This window comes from Engystomops pustulosus, chromosome 6, assembly GCF_040894005.1.
Source record: "Engystomops pustulosus chromosome 6, aEngPut4.maternal, whole genome shotgun sequence".
NCBI classification, from domain to species: Eukaryota; Metazoa; Chordata; class Amphibia; order Anura; family Leptodactylidae; genus Engystomops; species Engystomops pustulosus.
Genome location: NC_092416.1, coordinates 83,048,652 through 83,063,677, shown reverse-complemented (window position 1 = coordinate 83,063,677; position 15,026 = coordinate 83,048,652). Strand labels below are relative to the sequence as shown.

The 15,026-nt window shown below is 40.4% G+C and overlaps 1 protein-coding gene across 2 annotated transcripts in view; it reads left to right on the top strand.

Moving 5' to 3' along the window:
• The first annotated feature begins 8,250 nt into the window (after positions 1-8,250).
• The window catches only part of LOC140135372 (leukocyte antigen CD37-like), a 77,565-nt gene continuing 70,789 nt past the window's right edge, over positions 8,251-15,026 (top strand). Inside the window, exon 1 of one of the 2 annotated variants that reach the window (XM_072156797.1) lies at positions 8,251-8,401. The gene's annotated coding sequence lies outside the window, so the exon portion shown is untranslated. The remainder of the gene's footprint in view (positions 8,402-15,026) is intronic. The other variant, XM_072156798.1, reaches the window with a different exon arrangement.

Genomic DNA, 15,026 nt, shown 5'->3' with positions numbered 1-15,026 from the left:
CAAAGGAATAACTTGGGAAGTGAGTTTTGTGCTCACAACGTCACTATGATATTTCCTTCTGAACAAAAGTGTTTAATCCACAGGATTTCTTTGATGTATTTGTTCACAGCTTGTGGCCAGTACCGGCTCTGTATGGCTCCATGTTTGGCAATAAATCCCTGCTGAGGGAAACATTCAGTATTGTAGATCATTTGTACACAACGGAAATAAAACCTGAAACAGAACAGTAGACATAAAAGAGTATACAACTACACAATTGTCAAACTATTATTTTTTTCTGCATATAATATATATATATATATATATATAATACGATGAGGCTAATGTGCTGAAAACCTTCAGTGATAAAGGGAGCAAAGAGAAATACTTAGCCAATTTTGCATGAAAATTAACACATGTCACATACAGGTTTGTCATTTATTTCAGAGCAGAAAGAGAGGTCTGCATAATGTTTCCTGAATTCACTTTCCCACAGAATGTGTACAATGGGGCCTCCTTGTGGGACCTCTAGGATTTGTAGGGTTTTCATGGCTACAGTCAGAATTTTTTAACAATATGCACATTTGGTGTGATTGAACTAAAGGAAAATAAGTCAAAAGTATTATCAGCAGAACACATATTGAGGCACTGGCCCAGATTTATTAAAAGTATTGCCGTCAGTACTATGTGCAGTTTGCCTGTGAAGTGTGCAGGGTGCGCCATATTCATGAATTGTGGTGCACTTTGTTCACATTGCAAATTGCAGATACAATTGCACGTTGGACAGAACACGTTGGCGCTCAGTCGGATGAAGCAGTAACCCTTTCTGTGCACATTTTTCTGTCTTGTCAGACATAGTGCAGCCTCAACACAAAACTGGCACAGGCACTTCATAAATCCATGTGCAAGCAGTTTGTATGTTCTTTCTAGTACAAAGTCAGACAGAAAACTGGTGCAAACACTTTAATTAATGTAGGCCAGTGAGTCCACATCAGTCCTATAACACTAGTTGCCATTTCTCTCTAGTAGCTCTAGTTTATAAGATGTTGAGCGTTTCCATCAAGAAATAAGTACAAAGTAATGGAACGGTACTGTTGACGATGGGATACACATATGATGGCTGATTACTAGTGGAGCATCCAGCGCGAATGTCCAGGAACACCTAACAACAGGAAATCACTGAAACAAGGATTCAACAACCCAATGGAAGTCTCTAGTCTACAGCCACAACATAGGACATTCATTTGTAAAATTTCTTTAGCACAGTATGGAATGACCCTAATTTGGCCAGCAATATGATGTTTTATGAATTAATTTCCAAAATTTCTTTAGTACAATTTTGAGTGACAACTAGATTTAGCAGCGTATACTTGTCAAGATCTTCTTCTGCCAGATCTTCAGATGTAGAGCTGAAAGGGAAAAACAGGTGTCATTTCCAGAATCAGGGCCCCAAACATACTTAAAAACACTTCCAACTTTTAAGGCACCAAAATGAGGGTTCCCCATGTATTAGTTGTTGTACAAATGCAATAGTAGAGTGGCATTTGTGCCGTACATTGTTTGCGTGAGACATGTTCTGCTCCTTGTAGCAGCCTTTGAATCTGCTGCACTGAGGGGCTATGGTAACCCATTAGCAAAATTAAGAAAGTTGATTTTAGAAGGAAGGAGACCATAACAAGTACAAGAAGATTACCACAGTCACTGTGCCTAAAACCATAAGTAAGTATCTTAAACGATAAAAAAGAGGATAGTGGTTAAAGGGCGGGCGTTTATATAGTCCTTTATGCTGTTATCAAAATTGAGCATGTATAAACCAGGGACACTTATTCATGCATTCTTAAACACTTCATATGCACAACCAGTTGTTATTATTAGTTTTTATGTTTTATTATATCCTATTATTTTATTTTAATCCTCCCATTGTTACGCCCAAGGGACCATGGCAGCTGTTCAGCCTCACCTTATGTATCTTTTCTGTCTCTTTGTGTTCTTATTATTTTTATTACCTCTAAGATTCTGCAGTTCTTTCATATATATATTAATTTATTCCGTCTGTAAGTTGAGTGTCCTTAAGTCCTGTATACCATTACTGTAATTGTAATTATGCCTACTATTTAATATTTGCACTTTTAATACTATCTTGCTGTGCATTAGTTGCTAAATTTATATTAAAAAAAAGGTTTAAGACAAGAATATGATTGGTGCACAGGTGTTTTAACCCCTTCACGCACCTTTACATAACTCTACGTCATAGGATGTGGGTAGTTACCGCACCTTGATGTAGAGTAACAATCTGAGCCTCTACTATCACCGCAGGATCCCAGCAGAATGCGATAACTGGGATCTCACAGTACAGCCAGGATTATCCCTATAAATGCTGTGGTCATAGTGACCGCGGCTTCTATAGGGTATTACCGCGATGATCAGCACCCTCCATACAGGCACAGATGCCATAGTAGCCCTGAGGTCCGATGAAGCACCCCAGAGTTGCCTTCAGTAGAAGCATGAATGCACGATCTAACAGTGTAGCTGTCAGCCTCTGCAGAATGAATACGGTATGTAATGTGCTGCAATACATTAGTATTACAATGAACAAATGATCGCTTGGTCATGTCCCACCCTGGGACAAAAAAACCCAGTAAAATAAAAGTGCAATTCAAACTGAAAGAATAAAAGTCACCTGAAGTCCTATTCCATATAAATATCAAATACAACATAAAAAAGTGAAATTCACCAAAAACCCACAACATATTGGGTATCTCCACGCCCGTAGCAACCCGTACAATAAAATAAAATTGTCACTGAACCCCTATGGTGAACACCGTAAATAAACACAAAAATTTTCACATAAAAAGTGATCAAAAGTAACATTTACCCCAACATGATACCACAAAAAAGTACAACTTATCCCGCAAAAAATACTCAAATACAACTCTTTAAACAAAAAAAAAAGTGAATCTCTCACACAATGGGGCACATTTACTTACCCGGTCCCTGCGCAATCCCCAATCCGGACTGTCCGACGAGGATGAACTCTGCTGCAATTCATGAAGATCGTGTGCCCGATTTCCTGCATGTGTCGCTTCCTCGATCAGGTCCGCCGGAGTTCACCTTCTTCTTCCTGGTGTATGTAAGTGCATAGCTCGCGACACAAATAGAAATGTTAAATCCCGTGCGTGTAGTCTGAATCCGTCGGATCGCCAGACGGTCTGCGGCACGACCGTCCAATCCCCGGCGCGATCCCTGAAAAGTCGGGAAAATCAACGAAAATACGTCCACGGGAACCTTAGTAAATAAGCCCCAATGAGTTCTATATTCTGCAAAACAAGTTAACGATAGAGAAATAAGAATGATTGCTAAAAACCATAAACCAAAATTATTTTATTATTATTATTATATTTATATTATTAATAATTTTTTTTAACCCCGTAGCGCGAAAAGATGTACCTGTACGTCTTGTTGCATAGGGGATAGTATGAAGAAGGCTCACGGGCTGAGCCCTCTTCATACTCACCGGATGTTTGCTTCACAATGAAGCAAAAACCCATTGCTAAAACCCGCGATAGGTGCTAGCACTAATCGCGGGTGTTAACCCTTTGATTGCCACCGGCAAAGCTGCCATCTTGGCTCCGATCGTTGCTCCCCATGACGTCATCGGGGAGTGGCGATCCGTTGCCTCAGGTCACACAAAGATCTGCACATTGTAATAGATGATTTGCAAAATCCCCATATATTGCCATAATGATTTTTTTTTTTTAGTAAGTGGGTTCTCCCTGCAACATCTCACATCCATGGTGACATATGAAGATACACTATTTTTAGGTGTCAAGACCTGCTTTATAGCCAGTGACTGTGCCCCTGATGCTGCCCCCATCTTGCTGCAGTTTGTGCTGCCTGAGGCAAGAAGCTCAACTCGCCTCATGGATGGTGCACCCCTGCAGAGCGGCAGGTTGAGAGAGAATGCAGAGTATCAGGCGGAGAGGGAGCACAAATCCAGATGTCCAGTAATTCAACACCATGCTGGGTTTCCAGTAGGGTGGTGCTTAACTCCATATGGACCACTTTGCCGTGATGGAAAAGGATGGTGACCTGGAAACTTTTCCCATAGGATTTGAAAATATCTGGTGGCAGTAGCAACTACCCCCTGAGCAATGGGCTAGGTACCTAACCCCTGGACTAAAATGGAGATTATGAGGTCATCAAAAAGGTCTTAATTAAGAAATGTATCCTCAACCCAGAGTTACTGTATCACCTGCCAGTGCCAAGTACAACACGATTATGGACTTGAGTAGGGGATACTGCCAGATCACACATGTCCAAAGAGGCTCAGAAGAGGTCCCAAATGCCCTTTGGGATAAAAAATGCACTTGCCACTTTCCAGCACTTAGTTAACCATCTTCTTGAGGAGTTTAAAGAGTTTGCCATAGCTTACCTGGATGACATCACTGTGTTCAGTCAGACCTGGGAGGATCTCCTAATACACCTATCACAGGTGTACAGCTTCAGCGAATCCAAACAGCCACTCTGACAATACAGAATGGGTACAATACTTCTGACATTGAGTGGGTGGAGGAACCCTGAAACCAGGACCAGGGAAGCTAGATGCCATTGTCACCTGGCCCAATCCCCAAACCAAAAGGCAGGTGATGTCCTTTTGAGGAACGGCAGGGTACTAGGGGTAGACCACAGAAAAAAGAATCTGCCCATAAATAGTCAATTGGACTCCAGACTGTACACGGTTTTTCACAGAATTGAAAGAGTCCCTGGCAAGCTCACCAATCTTGCAAAGCCCAGATTTCTCTTGTCAATTTGTGGTACAGACTGATGCCAGCATGTATGGCCTAGGTGCAGTGCTCAGCCAAGTGAACACCAAAGGGGAGGAACATCCCATAATTTATCTGAACAGAAAGCTGCTGTTTCAAACATATCAGTTTCTGGCGTTTCAGCGCGGTTGCATGAGAGGCCTCACCTGTTGCAGCCTGACGCATTCACCCACATGGTAGGAAGTATCAGGCCTGCCACACAAGTGATCCAATGACTGAACAAATGCACAGCTACCCGTCACCACCCCCATGGGTTGCATAATTGGACCCACTCTGCCTGCTGTCTCCACCCCTCCCAGATCACATGACCCCTCCCCATTTTAACCCAGGGACGCAATTGGGATTTAGGAAGACCACCGGCTGCAGGGAACAGTGCACTAAATGTCATTTAGGTGATTTGGTGCCGAATGAATACATACCTATTCCCATGGCCAGATAAGCTGTTGTAATTACCCACAGTGGCTTTGGTACTTGTGCATAACAGCAACAAATATAAATATTACAATCTGATGTACTGTTCCTTACTGTAATCCCTGTTCCTTATTTTAAAGCATCAAAAACAAGTTACTATGGCTTGAAACTATTTCAATTATTATCGACATTTTATACAATGTCTTGTACTTTTTTACAGTACTGGTAATCCCCTACTTAAGAACACTCGACTTACATACTTACTGTACTTTAGCCTTCAGCTACAATGATCAGGTGTAACAGTTATCACAGGTGTCTGTAATGAAGCTTTATTGTTAATCCTGAATCTTATGACAACCCAACATTTTTTAAATCCAATTGTCGCAGAGACCAAAAGAGTTCTGGCTGGGATTACAATGATAAAATATACAGTTCCGACTTGCATACAAATTCAATTTAAGAACAAACCTACAGACCCTATCTTGTATGTAACCCGGGGACTGCCTGTACCACAAATCAATGAATCTGTATTATATTAGATCTATCAACCCATCAAGGATCGCATCCAAAACTATATAAATCTTCTATTATAGTTACATATTACATTATTACTTTTTTCCCACTGATCCAATGATGTCAGTGAACACAAGAAGAGCATGTTCTAAACTGACCATTGAAAAAACTGAAGTGTAAAAAAGCTCATTGAAAGGAATGGGTCATTAAGACATCAGTGACAAATCACTGAAGCTAAGAAGAGAAAACCAACCTGTATGTGTCCTTAAGCCAAAATAGGTTCAGTGAAAAATTACAGATGTGAAAAAAACACCAATGTGAAACCACCCTAACATTACATATCAATAAAGTGGTGCAGAACTTGTATTGGATGTATATTAGTAAATTACCAAATATCCTGGCACCCACACTTACACACACATTACAAAAACATGAGTTAAAGTGGCCAAGCCCTTTAATGAAGTATATTAGAAAAATGTTTACACTAATTTAAATTATCTCAAATGATAGTTATGCTTTAAGCTCTCTTTCCTCAACTCTATAGACTACCACTCCTGTTTGTTCCATTACATCGTAACACCCACTCTTAATGACCTTTTGGGCCACCTCCCTTTCAGTTTATGATACCTTCTGTCTGTGGTAGTAGGCCATGTATAAAATAAAGAAAAATAAATGAGAAAAAAAATCATGGTCTTCCCTTTATTAATTGGGCATCCTAGGCACAGGTCCTTAAAGGGAACCTGTCATCAGATATTGACCAAATATACCACTACTAGAATGTTGTCATTCAGCTAAACAACTTCCAGATCATGTTCTTGGTTCCATATGGTGGCATCATCCAGAAAATCAGCTTTGAAGTGAGATGTAGATTAGTTGTATAAAGTCAAGGATCTAGGCAAATGCCCTGAAGTCTTATGCATAATGTCAATCACATGGAAGATGTGGGGACAGCTTAACTTCATGTTAAAATCTCCGCCTCCTTCACTTTAAACCAGTTTACATCTAACTTTCAAGTTTATTTTCTGGATGATGCTACCACTCTGAGCCATGAAAGAAACATGATCTGGAAAGTGTTAAACTGCTTGACAACATACTAGCAGTGGTTTATTAGGCCCATTTCTGATTTCCTTTAAGTGGCTAATAGCAAATATGGTCGTGAGTACTAGTGCTTTTGCAGGTTGTCTCTGTTCTAAAAAGTGTAGTTAATGTCACCTTTAACCCCTTACCGACATTTGACGTAATAGAACAATGAAATATTTGTAAAGTGCATCTCATGTCGCAAAATATAAGCCCTTATATGTCCAAATTGCCAAAAAAATTAAGATTACATAGCCAATAAAAAGTGACAATACATAATCTGCTCTGAATGGCGCAGCTTCCCTTCAATGTCCTGGCGTGTGCCCATACAGCAGGTTACCACCACATATAAGGTATTGTTATATGCCTCATATATTGATACCCAATAGGGATTGGGTATCAAATTTTGTGGAGCGTTTTGGTACTTTATCCACTGAGAATTTGTACATTTTTTTCAAAATTGCATCTGATTTAGTTTTAACCCCTGTAAAACAATTAAAAGGTTAACAAACTTCATAAAAGTTGTTTTGCGTACGTTGAGGGGTGTAGTTTCTATAATGGGGTTACTTTTATTGAGGCCTCTCAAAGTGACTTGAAACCTGAGCAGGTCCCTCAATAGCAGGATTTTGCGGTTTTTATGAAAATGTGAAAAATCGCACCTAACCTTCAAAAACCCATTACATCCATAACTTGGATATGTTAAAGCGTTTCAAAGTTATAACCATTTATAGTGACACAGGGCAGATTTGAAAAAATGGGCCGTGTCAGGAAGGTGAAAAGTGGCTTTGGCGTTAAGATCTTAATGACCTTTCCTTAAGATAGTAAATCTATATCGGCGATCAGCTGATTCCAGCACACATAGAAAGCTTTGTTCTCTGTACGGTTGCTAGCCCCCGGGACAACACGTCAGCTCCCATTCACCTCCTCTGACTTCATATTGATAATTAATCTATCCTGTGTATAGGTCAAAAATATCTGAAAGGTGGAAACAAAGCACTGCAGTCACATACAGTATGTATGCTCAAAGGAAATACTTCTGGCATACACATGACACTCATGACACTCAGTATATGATTATTGTTACCTTATGCTCTAAGCAAAACCAAAAAGTGCAGTATGATAAAAGACATAAAGCCTGGAGAGATAATGCTAGTTAAGATCATTTCAGATTCATTTGCGTCAATTCATTTTTTCCATATAAGGAAAGTATCCTCTTATCCAGTATTAGTAATCACATAAATGCTCCTCCTTGTAGGACAGCAAGTCACAGCAAGCCTACCACATCCTGCATATTCTGCATGTTGTTCCAGTGTCTAAGTCACATTGTAAACTATAAGAGCGTAGCTACACTACTTGTAGAACCAGACAGACACACATAGGCTGACTCCCACTACATGCACATGCCCTCCCCGGTAGGAGTGACTGTAGGCAGCCAGTGAGCTCTGGAGGGGGCAGTTCTGCTTTGGTAATCATTCAACAGAGGGCGAAGTCCTAAAAGTTTGAAGTTTACATTGTATAGCAGGGACCGAGGCAACAGTACTGCTGAAATCCATCTCTTCTCAAATACCCTTTGTTCCAAGGACGGTTATTCTTCTCCGGTGAGTAATAGTTTAGAGCACCGGAGAGTTTATGCGCTCCGCTGCATATTGAACATTTTATTGACTTGATACTTAAGCATCTGTGTTCATGTGTCTCTTGTATAATGAATGGAAGCAACAGTGTGCTCATGTAATAGAGGTTAACACTATATGCTGCCCAAATATATTTTAGATTTTTTGTTGTGGGACTAAAAAATAACAGATAAGAAAAATGTGCATGGTCAATTGTACTCCCATAATAGTAGATACACAAAATGGTATGTCTAGCCCAATAAGCCAACAAACTATTATGTGATCCAGTCTCAATTGTAAGATCTGACTACATCAGCTAGGATACAGCAGTTCTCCTCTTCTTCAGTTAACCTTTTACTTGTAGGGGCATCATTGGAGTTTGTAGCTTGGTTCTAGGTCATTACTGTCAGTGCAGGGGTTTCTTCAAAGCAGATCTACGAGAAAACCTCAGACCTCAAGACTTGTGAAATACATTTACACAACCAGTAACTGCAGATGTGAGAGCTTGCAGGCCAGTGAGTGTAAGCTGATGGATGAATTATTCACAAGGCTTAATGAGTTATACAATGCAGCGGCAATGCTTGTCATATTGAGCCTGGCTACCTCTGGAGAAGTTGGTCATGTAAGGCTTGATGACTGTGTTACATTAGAATAAGGAACTCGCACATGCTTCAATGCGATAGCAAGACATTAGTCTATCTCGAGCTTCCTATTGCTATAAAGTTGTTTCATGTGCCGCTGCCCCTCTCAAGAGAAAAGAATGGAGGCCTGTTATCAATTAGGACCATTTCCAATGATAGATAATCTTTTTACTCTGTTTCATTTCAATTGCAAAATTTAGGATGAACGTTTAGGAGCTATTACATGGAGCCCCATGTCCGAGGGGTGATTATTTGGCCTATTTACTGGATGCCAAGTACTGAGTGGAAAAGCAGCCACCAAATACGAAATACTCAGGGCACTTAGATACATAGCTAGTGCAAGAAATGTTCTCCTTTAGGCCTCTTGCACACTAGCGTTGCGTTTCACGTCAGGGTGCAATGCGTGAAAAACTGACGTTTTGGCTGCGTTTTTGTTCCATTTTTCCTTGGAGTAATTTGCGTTTTTTTTGCGTTTTCGGCGCATTTTTGACGCGCGATTCAATGGGAGACTCGGGCATTTTTCAAAGGGATCATGGTTTGGGATTAAAATGTGTTATTTAATTGAAAAATAATGTCTTCTGATAATTTGCAAACATCTGCGATCTATTCTTCACTGTTCCGCGCGTATATTATCTCCCGACAATTTAGCAGATGTGAAGAACAGTGAAGAATAGAATAAAAACAGTGAACACAGTGAACACAGTGAACACAGGATCTTTTAAGATAAAAACACAGTGCAGAACACAGTGCAGAATAGATTACAGATGTTCGGCACATCTGCTTACTTGTCGGGAGATACGCGCGGGACGGCGCGAACAAAATAGCATGTGAAGAACAATATATATGTGTGTGAAGAACACATTGCAGATGTTTAAATACATCTGCAATGTGTTCTTCACACATATATATTGTTCTTCACATGCTATTTTGTTCGCGCCGTTCCGCGCGTATCTCCCGACAAGTAAGCAGATGTGCCGAACATCTGTAATCTATTCTGCACTGTGTTCTGCACTGTGTTTTTATCTTAAATGATCCTGTGTTCACTGTGTTCACTGTGTTCACTGTTTTTATTCTATTCTTCACTGTGTTTTTTTAATTAAATGATCGTTCGCGAGCAGGGGAAATAATGTTATTCTGGTCACCTAGCAACCCTTACGTTTAAAACGCATTGCACTCGCATTGCACTTGCAATGATTGCGAGTGCAATGCGTTCTTGATGCATCTCCATAGACTTGAATGGGGCGTGAAAATTGCGCGTGACTCGCAAAAATAGAGCATGCTGCGATTTTGACGCGCGTGCAAACGAACGCAAGCACGCGCGTCAAAAACAACGCTAATGGAGAAAGACCCATTGAATACAATGGGACAGAGTGCAATGCGAGTTCTGAGCGTCAAATGCACGCGCAGAACTCGCGCGTGAAAAACGCCAGTGGAGAAGGGGCCTTACTTTGTGACAATCACTAATCCCTCTGCCAAGAAAATAATGGTCTTAAAGGAAACCTGTAATGTTGAGAATTCTATCTACCAGAAACAAGTAAAAGAGGAAAACTAAGTAGATTAAAGTATGGTAGAGACGTTTGGGTGAAAGATGTAACCTAGCTTAATAATCCAATTGCCTGCTCACATGATAGGCTGCCAGTTACTGATAAGGTCTGCCCACTTGACTTCCATGCTTACATAAGCAAATGTTAAAATCAATAAATTACAAGTTATACAGGATTTTAACAGCAAATATATAAATCTATCTGCTCAGTTCTTCTTGCTCTATGCCACGCTACCTGTATGACTAAGTTTCCACAATAAATGTCCTTTTTAAAGGAATGCATCTGGATGATTGAAAGTGTAAATTTGTAATAGACCCAAGTCTAATGCCCTTGGTAGTCCCGAAGATATAACTATGGATAAACCAACATGGGGAGAGAAAAAGAACTGGACCGCACATCCACACATCACACAATGATCTACTGCCGCTAGGCTACATTATATAACGAACTCGAGGTTGTTAGTTACATTTTGATCAAATCGTATAAGCCCACCAATTTGATCAATATGTAACTAAGAACCTCGAGTTCGTTATATAATGTAGCCTAGCGGCTGTAGATCATTGTGTGATGTGTGGATGTGCGGTCCAGTTCTTTTTCTCTCCCCATGTTGGTTTAGTATATTCTATCCCTTCATGTATTTTGTTTTTCCTAGTACCAGAACTCCGCCCCATTCGACCCAGGTGTTTTTAAAATTAGCAGGAGACTGCATATAGGGGCCGCCTACTTCCTCTCAGCCAGTGTCTGAGACCACATGGAACAGTGAGTATTCTACACCTGTTCACACATGGTTAGCCTTTTTTCCTGTTCACATGGTGCAGTGTTGCATGGATTCCGCCGCTTCTGTGGTGCGGGGCTGGTGGGGGCCCGGAACCATGGGGGCTATGCCTGCCAGTATGGGTACTGGGGGCAACCGGGTCTTGGTCCCTGCCGGCGCTGTGCTGCGGCGGTGGTGGACGCCATGTGATGCTGTACATAATAGCGTAGGGACCCACCATAAAGAGGTCACCGTGAAGTGGTTGGTGGGCTTATACAATTTGATCAAAATGTAACTAAGAACCTCGAGTTCGTTATATAATGTAGCCTAGCGGCAGTAGATCATTGTGTGATGTGTGGATGTGCGGTCCAGTTCTTTTTCTCTCCCCATGTTGGTTAACTATGGATAAACCAACACAACTCTAGCAGACTGAACTTTATTATACTAACTATGTTAAGAGTGTTACTTTTTAATATTTTGCTAACAGGTTGTCATTCATGCATAAAATCCTTCTTAAAAAATGTATATGTTGAATAATTATGAGACCAGATAGGGAGCAAAGACATCACAGCTTACAGAAAACCCCTTAAAATGTGACCCTACAGTGATGATTGGTGAAACTCCACTTCTAAAAGACTGAAACTAAACCTTGCTTCCCTTACTTGACTCTTATCAGCAATTGTTTCTTGGTGGTGGTTTAGTTGCTTGCCGTTTCCACTCATTCTTGTGCTAAGGCTACATTACATTATTGGTCTACATCTACTATTGGAATACTCGTGAAAAGAAGGATCAAGACATACAGGACATTCAGCATAGCACAACGTACCATTCTTTTATTATTATTTTCATGAATTATATTAATAAATTAACAACTAGGTGATGTCAGAGGGGAGTGTCCTTGCTCAATGTGAAAAGCTGAACACTGATTAGAAAGTGTGAAAGGGACACACATCACCTAGGTCTTCAATTTATTCATAAATCTACAGTTGGAACAGGTGCAATTATATAATACCTTATACTGTACCCATTTACTGCCAGTGTATTTACCAGCTCTGTAGGCTGAACCATGTCTTGTAAGAATACAGACTACTTAACCTATATGCTTTGGCCAACTCTTAGGCCTCATGCACTCTTAGGCCTCATGCACAAGAACATGTGGGGGAACCTATTGACGCCATGGTGCAAGGTCACGGTGCAGTTAGCACATGTTGTCTCATTGTACCGTGACCTTGCAAGGAAAACGATTCACAGCGCTCACCCCCCATCCTCTCCTGCGTGTGGTTGTATGCTTGCGCATATGTTCGTGTGCAAGGGGCCTTATTCTACACTGGTTTTATTTTATGAGGCCCTTTCTGTTCTGCTATTTTTCCAAATGCTACGCAGCAGATGTTTTCTCTTTATTTGCACATATCCGTAAAAGGGTGGGGGATTTCACTGTTGGCTGCCTGTCTTCACATTCATCCAACAACGCTGAATACTGATAGATATGACACATGTTATCATTTGACTTGAACACTGAAGCTTCTTAGCTCCAATGTGCTCTTAAAGAGGCCATTCCATCTGGAAACCTCTTCTTTTATAACAAGATTCTGCTGGCAATCACCTGATAGCGGGTATAAAGTTAAAGCAGTGGCGGCCACTGCAGGAGAAGTACAGCATCACATGGCACCCTTTTCAGAGTAATACATGGCCCATATTCTGGATTAACTTCCCTAATCCCTTGTTGTGATAGAGAGTCTTGTTCTTGTACTATTTTGATGAAGAGGACCATCTTGTGCTTGACTTCATTGTCTTGAATCCCTTTGCAGGGTGTCAGTGGGTGTCACCAAACTTGTATAAAGGTCGTTGTGTTTAACTTGGGTCATATAAAATTTTATCTGAACTACATGTTGTGTTGAATTCACCTCCTGTTGTGTCATTTCTCTTGAGTCAAGGTTGCTAGAAAAACTGATTCAGACCAGATGCTGTGGAAAAGTTTACTTGTAATAGAAAGAGCTAAAGTTTGTGATTCATTGGTGCATGCCTAATTTCACAGGGAATTTTACATGATTGTGTTTGCTAGTCACAAGTTTCTGATACATGGATGAGCATAAATGACATTGTGGCTGGAGTGACATCTTTTTTTAGGTTAGAATTTTTGGTTTATTTGTTTGAACAGGTTACAATTGTATATAAATCACTATGGGTTCTTAAAATAGTTATAGTAGAGAGGGGAAAATATACACAGTGTCAGGATTGGTTTGGATCCAAGTGACCTCAAGATGATTCCTCCTGAAGGCCTGTAGACGCTCTTGGGCTTAATGCACAAAAAAGCCTCTCATTTTAATGTATCAATTTCAGCAGAGGTGGAGCTAGTATATAGCAGAGGTGGAGCTAGTGTGGAATGCTATTCAAAAGTTTGAGGCTCTATGGGGCCCGTGGTTAGACCACCCAGGTCTGGCTTCATTGACGCTGGTGAGGGATAGATTATTTCGCAATCTCTTGGGTTGAACTCTTAAGATGGCATATTGCTTGTACTTGTGGCTCTTCCAAAAACCTTGCCCTGGATTTTCATATTGTAAAGCATATTATTGTACCTTCACTTATTCATAACTTGGGTTACAATTGTAGATGTATTGCTATGAGTATCATTATATGCTGATGTGAAATGATGCTCTCTATGGAATGGTACCATATTAATGTGTCAATAGGCGGATATTTAAGGCCATAAATACACATGCTCATCTGGGGAGGGAGTGAATGGGATAGAGATTTGGGATGTTATTGTGTATTCTGCGTTTGTTTAAACAACTGTAAAAACTCAAATAAAAAGTATTTAAAGAGGACCTGTCATCCTCAAAAACGGCATAAGGAGCTGCTTTCTAAAGTAAGCAGCTCCTAGTGCTAAAACAGTACACCAGAAACGCCGGACCACTCTCAAAGCGGTGCGGCATATTCATGAAAGGGCGGTCTGAGGTGCTGCCTCTTCCCCGCTCACTCCATAGGCCAGCGGTGATTGCCGCGTGCCATGCAGCACCGCCCCTACTCTCGGCCCCTCTTCTAGTCAGAAAAGTGTCAGAGAAAGTGTGACCTCACTTCCCCAGACTTTTAACAGATGATCTATTGTTTTCATTATTTTACACTTGTGTCCTGTGTGAGTCAGATGATGGATGGTAAAATGCTGAATAAGTCAAATAATTATGTGTAATTTAATAATAAAATAATAATCTTTATTTTTAATAATAATCTTTATATTGCAACATCATATTCTGTGGCGCTTTAAAGATTATGTTTTTTGCATATGCAAAAAAATAAGACATTAAAAAGTAAGACCATAGTCATATGAAACAATAGCGAGGGCCCTGCTTGCAAGAGCTTACAGTCAATGATGTGTCGTATTTGTTTTATGGCTGAAAACCCATTAAAAGCATAGGAAGAGGTAAGCATCCTCTAGAGATTAGGAGATAAGGATAAGTGTATAACATCAACCCAACAGTTTGTTTCCTGTAGCTGGCAGCTTCCTGTTCTTTACCTTTACATATACATTACATTGGGCTTTTCTAACACTTTTCTCTAGTGTATCAGCATGCAGAAATCTGTTATATAGCGCAAGTACAATGGATGTAAATGTATAAAAATCACTGATATGATCTGCAGAGCTTCTATCCATCAGAAGATTGGCCCGCATTTAAAAG